This window comes from Triticum urartu, chromosome 1 (assembly GCF_003073215.2).
Source record: "Triticum urartu cultivar G1812 chromosome 1, Tu2.1, whole genome shotgun sequence".
NCBI classification, from domain to species: Eukaryota; Viridiplantae; Streptophyta; class Magnoliopsida; order Poales; family Poaceae; genus Triticum; species Triticum urartu.
Genome location: NC_053022.1, coordinates 348,559,900 through 348,567,892, shown reverse-complemented (window position 1 = coordinate 348,567,892; position 7,993 = coordinate 348,559,900).

The following is a 7,993-nucleotide window of genomic DNA, read 5'->3' as shown; positions in this document are numbered from 1 at the left end:
AAAGCTATGCCTAGCCCATTATGCTCAATCATTAATTGATCCATTCATGAAACACACTCAAATATTAGCTACATCCAATACACAAGTATGACAATAGTGTTCCCTAGCTAGTTGGTGCTTTCTACGAGAAGATGGAGACTCAAATAAAAATAAAAATGCATAAAAGTAAATAGATAGGCCCTTTACAGAGGGAAGTAGAGGTTTGCAGAGGTGCCAGAGATCAAAGCTTAAATTTATAGATAAAATTATTTTGGGAGGCATGCTTTTCCTATCAACGCTGCGACCGAAAGTTACCAATATCTTCCATGCTAGACACATTATAGGCGGTTCCCAAACAGAAAATAAAGTTTATTTCTTTTGCACCTTTCTTTTCACAAGCCATGGCTAGCCGTATCCACTGGTGCCTTGCATACCAACACCTTCCAAGGAATTTATTATTATCATCATATTATTTTTTCATTATGGGACTGGACATCCCTATTACCTGCCACACTCTTGTGCAATGACAAATGAATAAACACTCATCATGAGAATAACCTGCCTAGCATGGAAAACATTGGTCACCCCCTGTCGCCACATGAGTGGTACAGGTACACAAAACGGAAATTTAGTTTGAATGATTAGAGTTGCCACATGCAAATTTACTTAGAACGACATGGAAATACCGCATATAGGTAGGTATCCTGGACTCATTTCGCATAGCTTTGGTTAAAGGAATTGGATGCACAAGCAGCAGTTTTGCTTAGTACAAGTGAAGGCTAGCAGATAGATTGAGAAGCGACCAACCCAAAAACAAAAACGGTCATAAACACACATTAAACATAATTAACACTGAATAATGCACCACAAGTAGGATATAACTTTGTTGCATAACTATTGACTTTATGTGCATTCATAGGGAATCACAAACCTTAACACCAGTATTCTTACTAAAGCATAATTACTCACCAACATGACTCAAATATACTATCTCCATATCGCAAAACTATTGCAAGAAATCAAGTTTGTCATATCCAATGATCTATATGGAAGTTTTTATTATATCTCCCTTGGATATCCATCACTTCAGGACCAAATTCATATCTTGTGAAAATCATCTCTGTTATTTTAGCTCTAAAAAAGATATAAGTGAAGCATGAGAGTGCAATTATTTCTTCAAAAAAATTCAACTCTCAAAATAATTTAAGTGAAGCATGAGAGTGTATTTCTTTAAAATTTAATCATATCAACTCTCAAAATAATATAAGTGAAGCATCAGAGTGCATTTCTTTAAAATATAACTACCACCGTGCTAAAAAAGATTTAAGTGAAGCATGAGAGCAACAACCTAGCTCAAAAGATTTAAGTGAAGCACATAGAGTATTCTAACAAATCATGATAAGCGTGTGTCTCTCTCAAACAAGTATTTTCAGCAAGGATGATTGTGACAAACTAAAAAGCAAAACAAGCAAATACTCATATAATACAACACGCTCCAAGCAAAACTCATGATATGTGACAAATAAAAATATAGCACCAAGTAAAATTACCAATGGTCATTAGAAGAAAGATGAGATGCCTTCCGGGGCATCCCCAAGGTTAGTCGCTTGGGAGTCCCTGAATACTACCTTGGCGTGCCTCGGGCACCCCCAAGCTGCCTCTTGCCACTCCTTATTCCTTCATCCATCGTGATCTCACCCAAAACTTGAAAACTTCAATCACACAAAACTTAACGAAACCTTTGTGAGATCCGTTAGTATAATAAAGCAAATCACTATTTTAAGTACTATTGCAAACCCATTCATATTTTGTTATTGCATTATACCTATTGTACTGAAACTTTACCATGGCTTATGCCCCCGATAAAATTAATAGATTCATCAAAATAAGCAAACAATGCAATGAAAATAGAATATGTCAAAAACATAACAATTTGTAGTAATCTAAACATTGACCATACTTCTATGACTCCAAAAATTCTGAAAATTAGGAAACATGGGCAATTTGTACATCCATTATGTGTAAAAACAATTCAGAGCAAAAGCATGTTTCTGTAAATTTACCAAATTCCAGAACTGGGTGCAAAAGTTTCAGTTTTTTCACAGAATCAAGTCAACTATCATCCAAAACATCCTAAAGGCTTTACTTGGCACGAACACTGATTAAAACATAAAAAACACAATCATAACGATAGCATAATTGTGCACACACAATAAAATAGAAAAATAAACTATTGGGTTGTCTCCCAACAAGCTCTTTCTTTATAGCCATTAAGATAGGCTTAAGATTTTATTGATGCTCACATGAAAGATAATAATTGAAACACAAAGGCAGCATCATGTAGCATGTGAAGAACACTTTTAAGTCTAACATACTTCCTATGCATGGACATTTTATAAGCTAAAAATTATCAAGGCAAGAAAAAACTAGCATATGCACGGAAGAAGAAAGAAACAATAGCAATCTCAACATGAAGGGAGGTAATTTAGTAACATGAAAGTTTCTACAACCATATTTTCCTCTCTCATAATAATTACATGTAGGGTCGTAATCAAATTCAATAATATAGCTATCATATAAAATTTTCTCTTCATGATCCACATGCATAAAAGTTTTAGAATCTTCTAAGATAGTGGGATTAACATCAACTAAAGTCATGACCTCTCCAAACCCACTCTTATCAATAAATTCACAAGATTGATAATTCTCCAAAGTAGTGGGATCATTATTACCTAAAGTTGACACTCTTACAAACCCACTTACGATATTTTTGCAAACATTATTATCAATAACATATTCATCATGAGGCTTAAATAAATTTTCAAGATCATAAGAAGCATTATCACCCCAATCATGATCATTGCAATAAGTAGTGGACATAAAAAAAATCATCATCCCCAAGCTTGTAGCTTTGCATATCATTAGCACAATCGATGTTAATAGAGTTTATGATAATATCATTGCAATCATGATTTTCATTCAAGAAGCTATCAAGTGTAGGTGCAATAGCAATAATTTCATTTTTAACATAAGGAACTATAGCAAGTTCATCTCCATAAGCATCACTAATATTGGCATCCTGGTCATAAGAATAGCAAGCATCTCGTTCATCAAGAGGGGATATTTCAATCGAGTCAAATCATAATTATCTATAAATTCATGCATATCATCATTCTCTTCCAAAGCAACGGACATTCTCTCAATAAATTCACTAACTTAGGCATTATGAGCATAGCTTTCATAGCAGTATTTTAGTATGTCAAAAAATTAGATTTGTAGAGAGTAATATCATACTTTTCAATCAAAGAAGCAACTTCATAAGCACCCTTAAAAGCAACAAATTCTTTGATTTGTTCGATATCATAGTAACTATAAACACCTTTGGCATAAGAAGATAAGATTTCATTATCATTAAAATCACATAGGTAGGGAATGTGCTTTTAGGGTTCTCCAAGCAACAAGTAAAATCATAAATTTCACATAGATTCCAAGCATATCATAGCAAACAATTTATTTGATGCCATAAGAGTCTCCATTTTGAGGCAAACGGTGATGCACAAAATGAGCATGCTCATCTAATGATTTTCCCTCAACTAAACTAGTTGGGGTTTAGCACGAGCACAAATGGATCGAAGATGATCCAAGTAGAAAGCTTTAGGTGGATCCATAGTCATCTTTAATTTCCTTGTTTATTTTTTGTTTTTAGTCACGACATGAAGACAATAAAAGCAAGCAAGCCAGAAGGCAAACGAAAAATATTTTTGTGTTTTTGTGAAAATGTTTTAGAAGTGAGGGAGATGAAAATGAGAGGCAAAAAATGTAAATGCAAGGAGATGAAAGTTTATGCGTAGGTACTTTGCACATGTTGATGATGTTTCCCCAGCAATGGCGCCAGAAATTCTTCTTGCTACTTGTGAGCTGCATTGGGATTTCCCGAAGAGGAGATGATGATGTAGTACAGTAGAGATAAGTATTTCCATGAAACCAAGGTTATCAATCTAGTAGGAGAACCAAGCAACGACTCGTTATCAAGACCTGCACACAGACAACAAATACATGCAACCCAACACGCAGAGGGGTTGTCAATCCCTCAATGGTTATGAGCAAGATTAAATTGTATAGTTTTTGATAGATAGATCGGACAAAAAATACAAAATAAAATAAATAAAATAAAATTACAAGAAGGTATTTCTGGTTTTAATATATGATAAAAGATAGACCCAGGGGCCATAGTTTTCACTAGAGGCTTCTCTCAAGAAAATAGCATATGGTGGGTAAACAAATTAATGTTGGGCAATTGATAAAAAATCAAATGATTATGACGATGTAACATCCCAATTTTCAATTTGAATGTTAATCATTAGGTCATCATATGCATCCATGTTTCTTTGCATTTTGAATTTGGTTTATTTGGCCATTTTGATCCAAGAGATCTTAAGCAACTCAAGGACCATGTGAGAGAGTTGGAGGTTTTCATGAAATTCCATTTTTGAATTTTAAAAAATTGGTAAACTGGATCAAGGTGATTTTTATTTGAAATTATTTTTCCAATTATTTCAAAAAGAAAAGAAATAATGAGAGAAGATAATATGACTTCTTCATAACAGAGAAAATAATGGAAATTTAATTTTCAATAAAAATATTTATTTTATTTGAATTTTTATTGGAATTTTATTCGGTTAAATTAGGGAAAAATTGCATTTTAGCCCAGAAAAATGTTCATGTTGTCCTAAATATTAGTAGAGGAACGTGAAAGTTGTTTTTGGGATTTTAGTATTTTTATTTATTTTATTTTGAATTTTTCCGTTTCGGCGAAATTATTAAAAAAAAAATCTTCGGACGACTGGGCCGAAGCCCAGCTGGCCCACGCGCGCCGCCGCCTTCCCCGAGCCGTGGCCGAGGCGGACTCACCGGAGTCCGGCGCCGCCACGCGCCCCGCGTCGCTCCTGCCCAAGTCGGCCTCGCTCCCCCTCCTTAAAAGCCGCCACCCCGCCCCCTCACCAAGCCGCCGCCGCCCCACATCCCGCCGCCGCTTTGCGCCTCCGCCGCTGCTCGCTGCTCGCCGCTGCGCGCCGCCGCCTTCCCCGGGCCGTGGCCGAGGCGGACTCGCCGGAGTCCGGCGCCGCCACCCGCCCCGCGTCGCCCCCTGCCCCAAGTCGACCTTGCCCCCTCCTTAAAAGCCGCCGCCCAGCCACCCCATCCCCCTCACCAAGCCGCCGCCGCTACCGCACATGGCCCACGGCGCCGCCACCTTCCCCGAGTCGTGGCCGAGGCGGACTCGCCGGAGTCCGGCGCCGCCACCCGCCCCGCGTCGCCCCCTGCCCCAAGTCGACCTTGCCCCCTCCTTAAAAGCCGCCGCCCAGCCACCCCATCCCCCTCACCAAGCCGCCGCCGCAGCCCCGCATCCCGCCGCCGCCGCATTGCCACCGCTTTGCGCCGCCGCCTCCGTCGCTGCTCGCCATCGCCGCACGCCACCCGCGCCGCCTCCCGCTGACGCCGGAGCCGCGCCGCACCGACGCCTACCGCCTCGCTCGCTGGAGTTCGCCGCCACCGCCGCCGTTCCCGATCCGCCGCCAGTTTTCGTCAGTTTTCGCCGAAAACCGCCGAACCGGTAAAAAACCGGTCCGGCTCTTTAGTTTTTTTCTTCTGTTTTTCTGTTAGATTGGTTTTACTTTTAGGGTTCGTTAAATAGCGAACGTTCACCCGATTCGTTTTATTAGCGAATGAATTCGTTTGTTACTCTCCGTTAGCGGACGTTTGTTTGTTAGGTTTTTCTTTTTTAGTTTTATTTTTCGGCCAGGGACCTATCCATAATTACTTTTATCGCATATTAGTCCCTGATCTTCAAACCCTCACTACTTTTTGCTCGTATGTCCAAATCCAGTGAAACCAATGACAAAATCTATGTCTTGTTCCCCTCTGTCTAGATAATCAACTTGAACACGATTTTGGAAATTAAAAATTTGGTTTCAAGCAGTTTTGAATTCGAACTTCTTTTGATCGTAGTTTGAGTTTCGTAACTCCTATTTGATTGATTCTTTTTGCAAATCGAAGCTCTTCACTTGAACTTTCAGTTTAGATCTTTCTTTTGGTTTTACCTTTGCATCTTATGATTGAGTGCTTATGTATGCTATTGTTTGTTCACGATAGAGTGTCCAGAGTGCGAGGCTTGCTACTAGGAATCTCTAGGGTTTTCTGATCGTCAGCAAGGCAAGTAACACTTTGATCATACTCCCTTTATTACCCAGTTTTTATGCATTAGTTTCAACCCTCAAACATTGCATGAGTAGGATTTCATAACATGCGGGTATTGAGAAGTAGTTGATGAGGTATGAACCTATTGTCTTATATTCAAACCCTGGGTGTTACTACGTTATGCTTATACTGCTATGCTATGCTTGTAGATGATACGTCTCCAACGTATCTATAATTTTTGATTGCTCCATGCTATATTATCTTCTGTTTTGGATGTTTATGGGCTTTATTATACACTTCTATATCATTTTTGGGACTAACCTATTAACCCAGAGCCCAGTGCCAGTTTCTGTTTTTTCCTTGATTTAGAGTATCGCAGAAAAGGAAAATCAAACGGAGTCCAATTGACCTAAAACTTCACGGAATTTATTTTTGGAAGGAAAGCAACCCGGGAGACTTGGAGTCCACGTAAGGGAAGCAACGAAGAAGCCACGAGGCAAGGGGGCGCGCCCACCCCCTCGGCGCGCCCTCCACCCTCATGGGCCCCTCGTGGCTCCCCTGACGTACCTCTTCCTCCTATATATACCCATATACCCTAAAACGATCGGGTAGCACAATAGATCGGGAGTTCCGCCGCCAGAAGCCTCCGTAGCCATCGAAAACCAATCTAGACCCGTTCCGGCACCCTGCCGGAGGGGGGAATCCCTCTCCGGTGGCCATCTTCATCATCCCGGTGCTCTCCATGACGAGGAGGGAGTAGTTCTCCCTCGGGGCTGAGGGTATGTACCAGTAGCTATGTGTTTGATCTCTCGCTCTCTCATGTTCTTGATTTGGCACGATCTTGATGTATCGCGAGCTTTGCTATTATAGTTGGATCTTATGTTTCTTCTCCCCCTCTACTCTCTTATAATGGATTGAGTTTCCCCTTTGAAGTTATCTTATCGGATTGAGTCTTTAAAGATTTGAGAACACTTGATGTATGTCTTGCCGTGCGTATCTGTGGTGACAATGGGATACCACGTGATTCACTTGATGTATGTTTTGGTGATCAACTTGCGGGTTCCGCCCATGAACCTATGCATAGGGGTTGGCACACGTTTTCGTCGTGATTCTGCGGTAGAAACTTTGGGGCACTCTTTGATGTTCTATGTGTTGGTTGAATAGATGAATCTGAGATTGTGTGATGCATATCATATAATCATACCCATGGATACTTGAGGTGACATTGGAGTATCTAGGTGACATTAGGGTTTTGGTTGATTTGTGTCTTAAGGTGTTATTCTAGTACGAACTCTAGGGCTGTTTGTGACACTTATAGGAATAGCCCAACAGATTGATTGGAAAGAGTAACTTTGAGGTGGTTTCGTACCCTACCATAATCTCTTTGTTCGTTCTCCACTATTAGTGACTTTGGAGTGACTCTTTGTTGCATGTTGAGGGATAGTTATGTGATCCAATTATGTTATTATTGTTGAGAGGACTTGCACTAGTGAAAGTATGAACCCTAGGCCTTGTTTCAACGCATTGCAATACCATTTACGCTCACTTTTATCATTAGTTACCTTGCTGTTTTTGTAATTTCAGATTACAAATACCTTTATCTACTATCCATATAGCACTTGTATCACCATCTCTTCGCCGAACTAGTGCACCTATACAATTTACCATTGTATTGGGTGTGTTGGGGACACAAGAGACTCTTTGTTATTTGGTTGCAGGGTTTCTTGAGAGAGACCATCTTCATCCTACGCCTCCTACGGATTGATAAACCTTAGGTCATCCACTTGATGGAAATTTTCTACTGTCCTACAAACCTCTG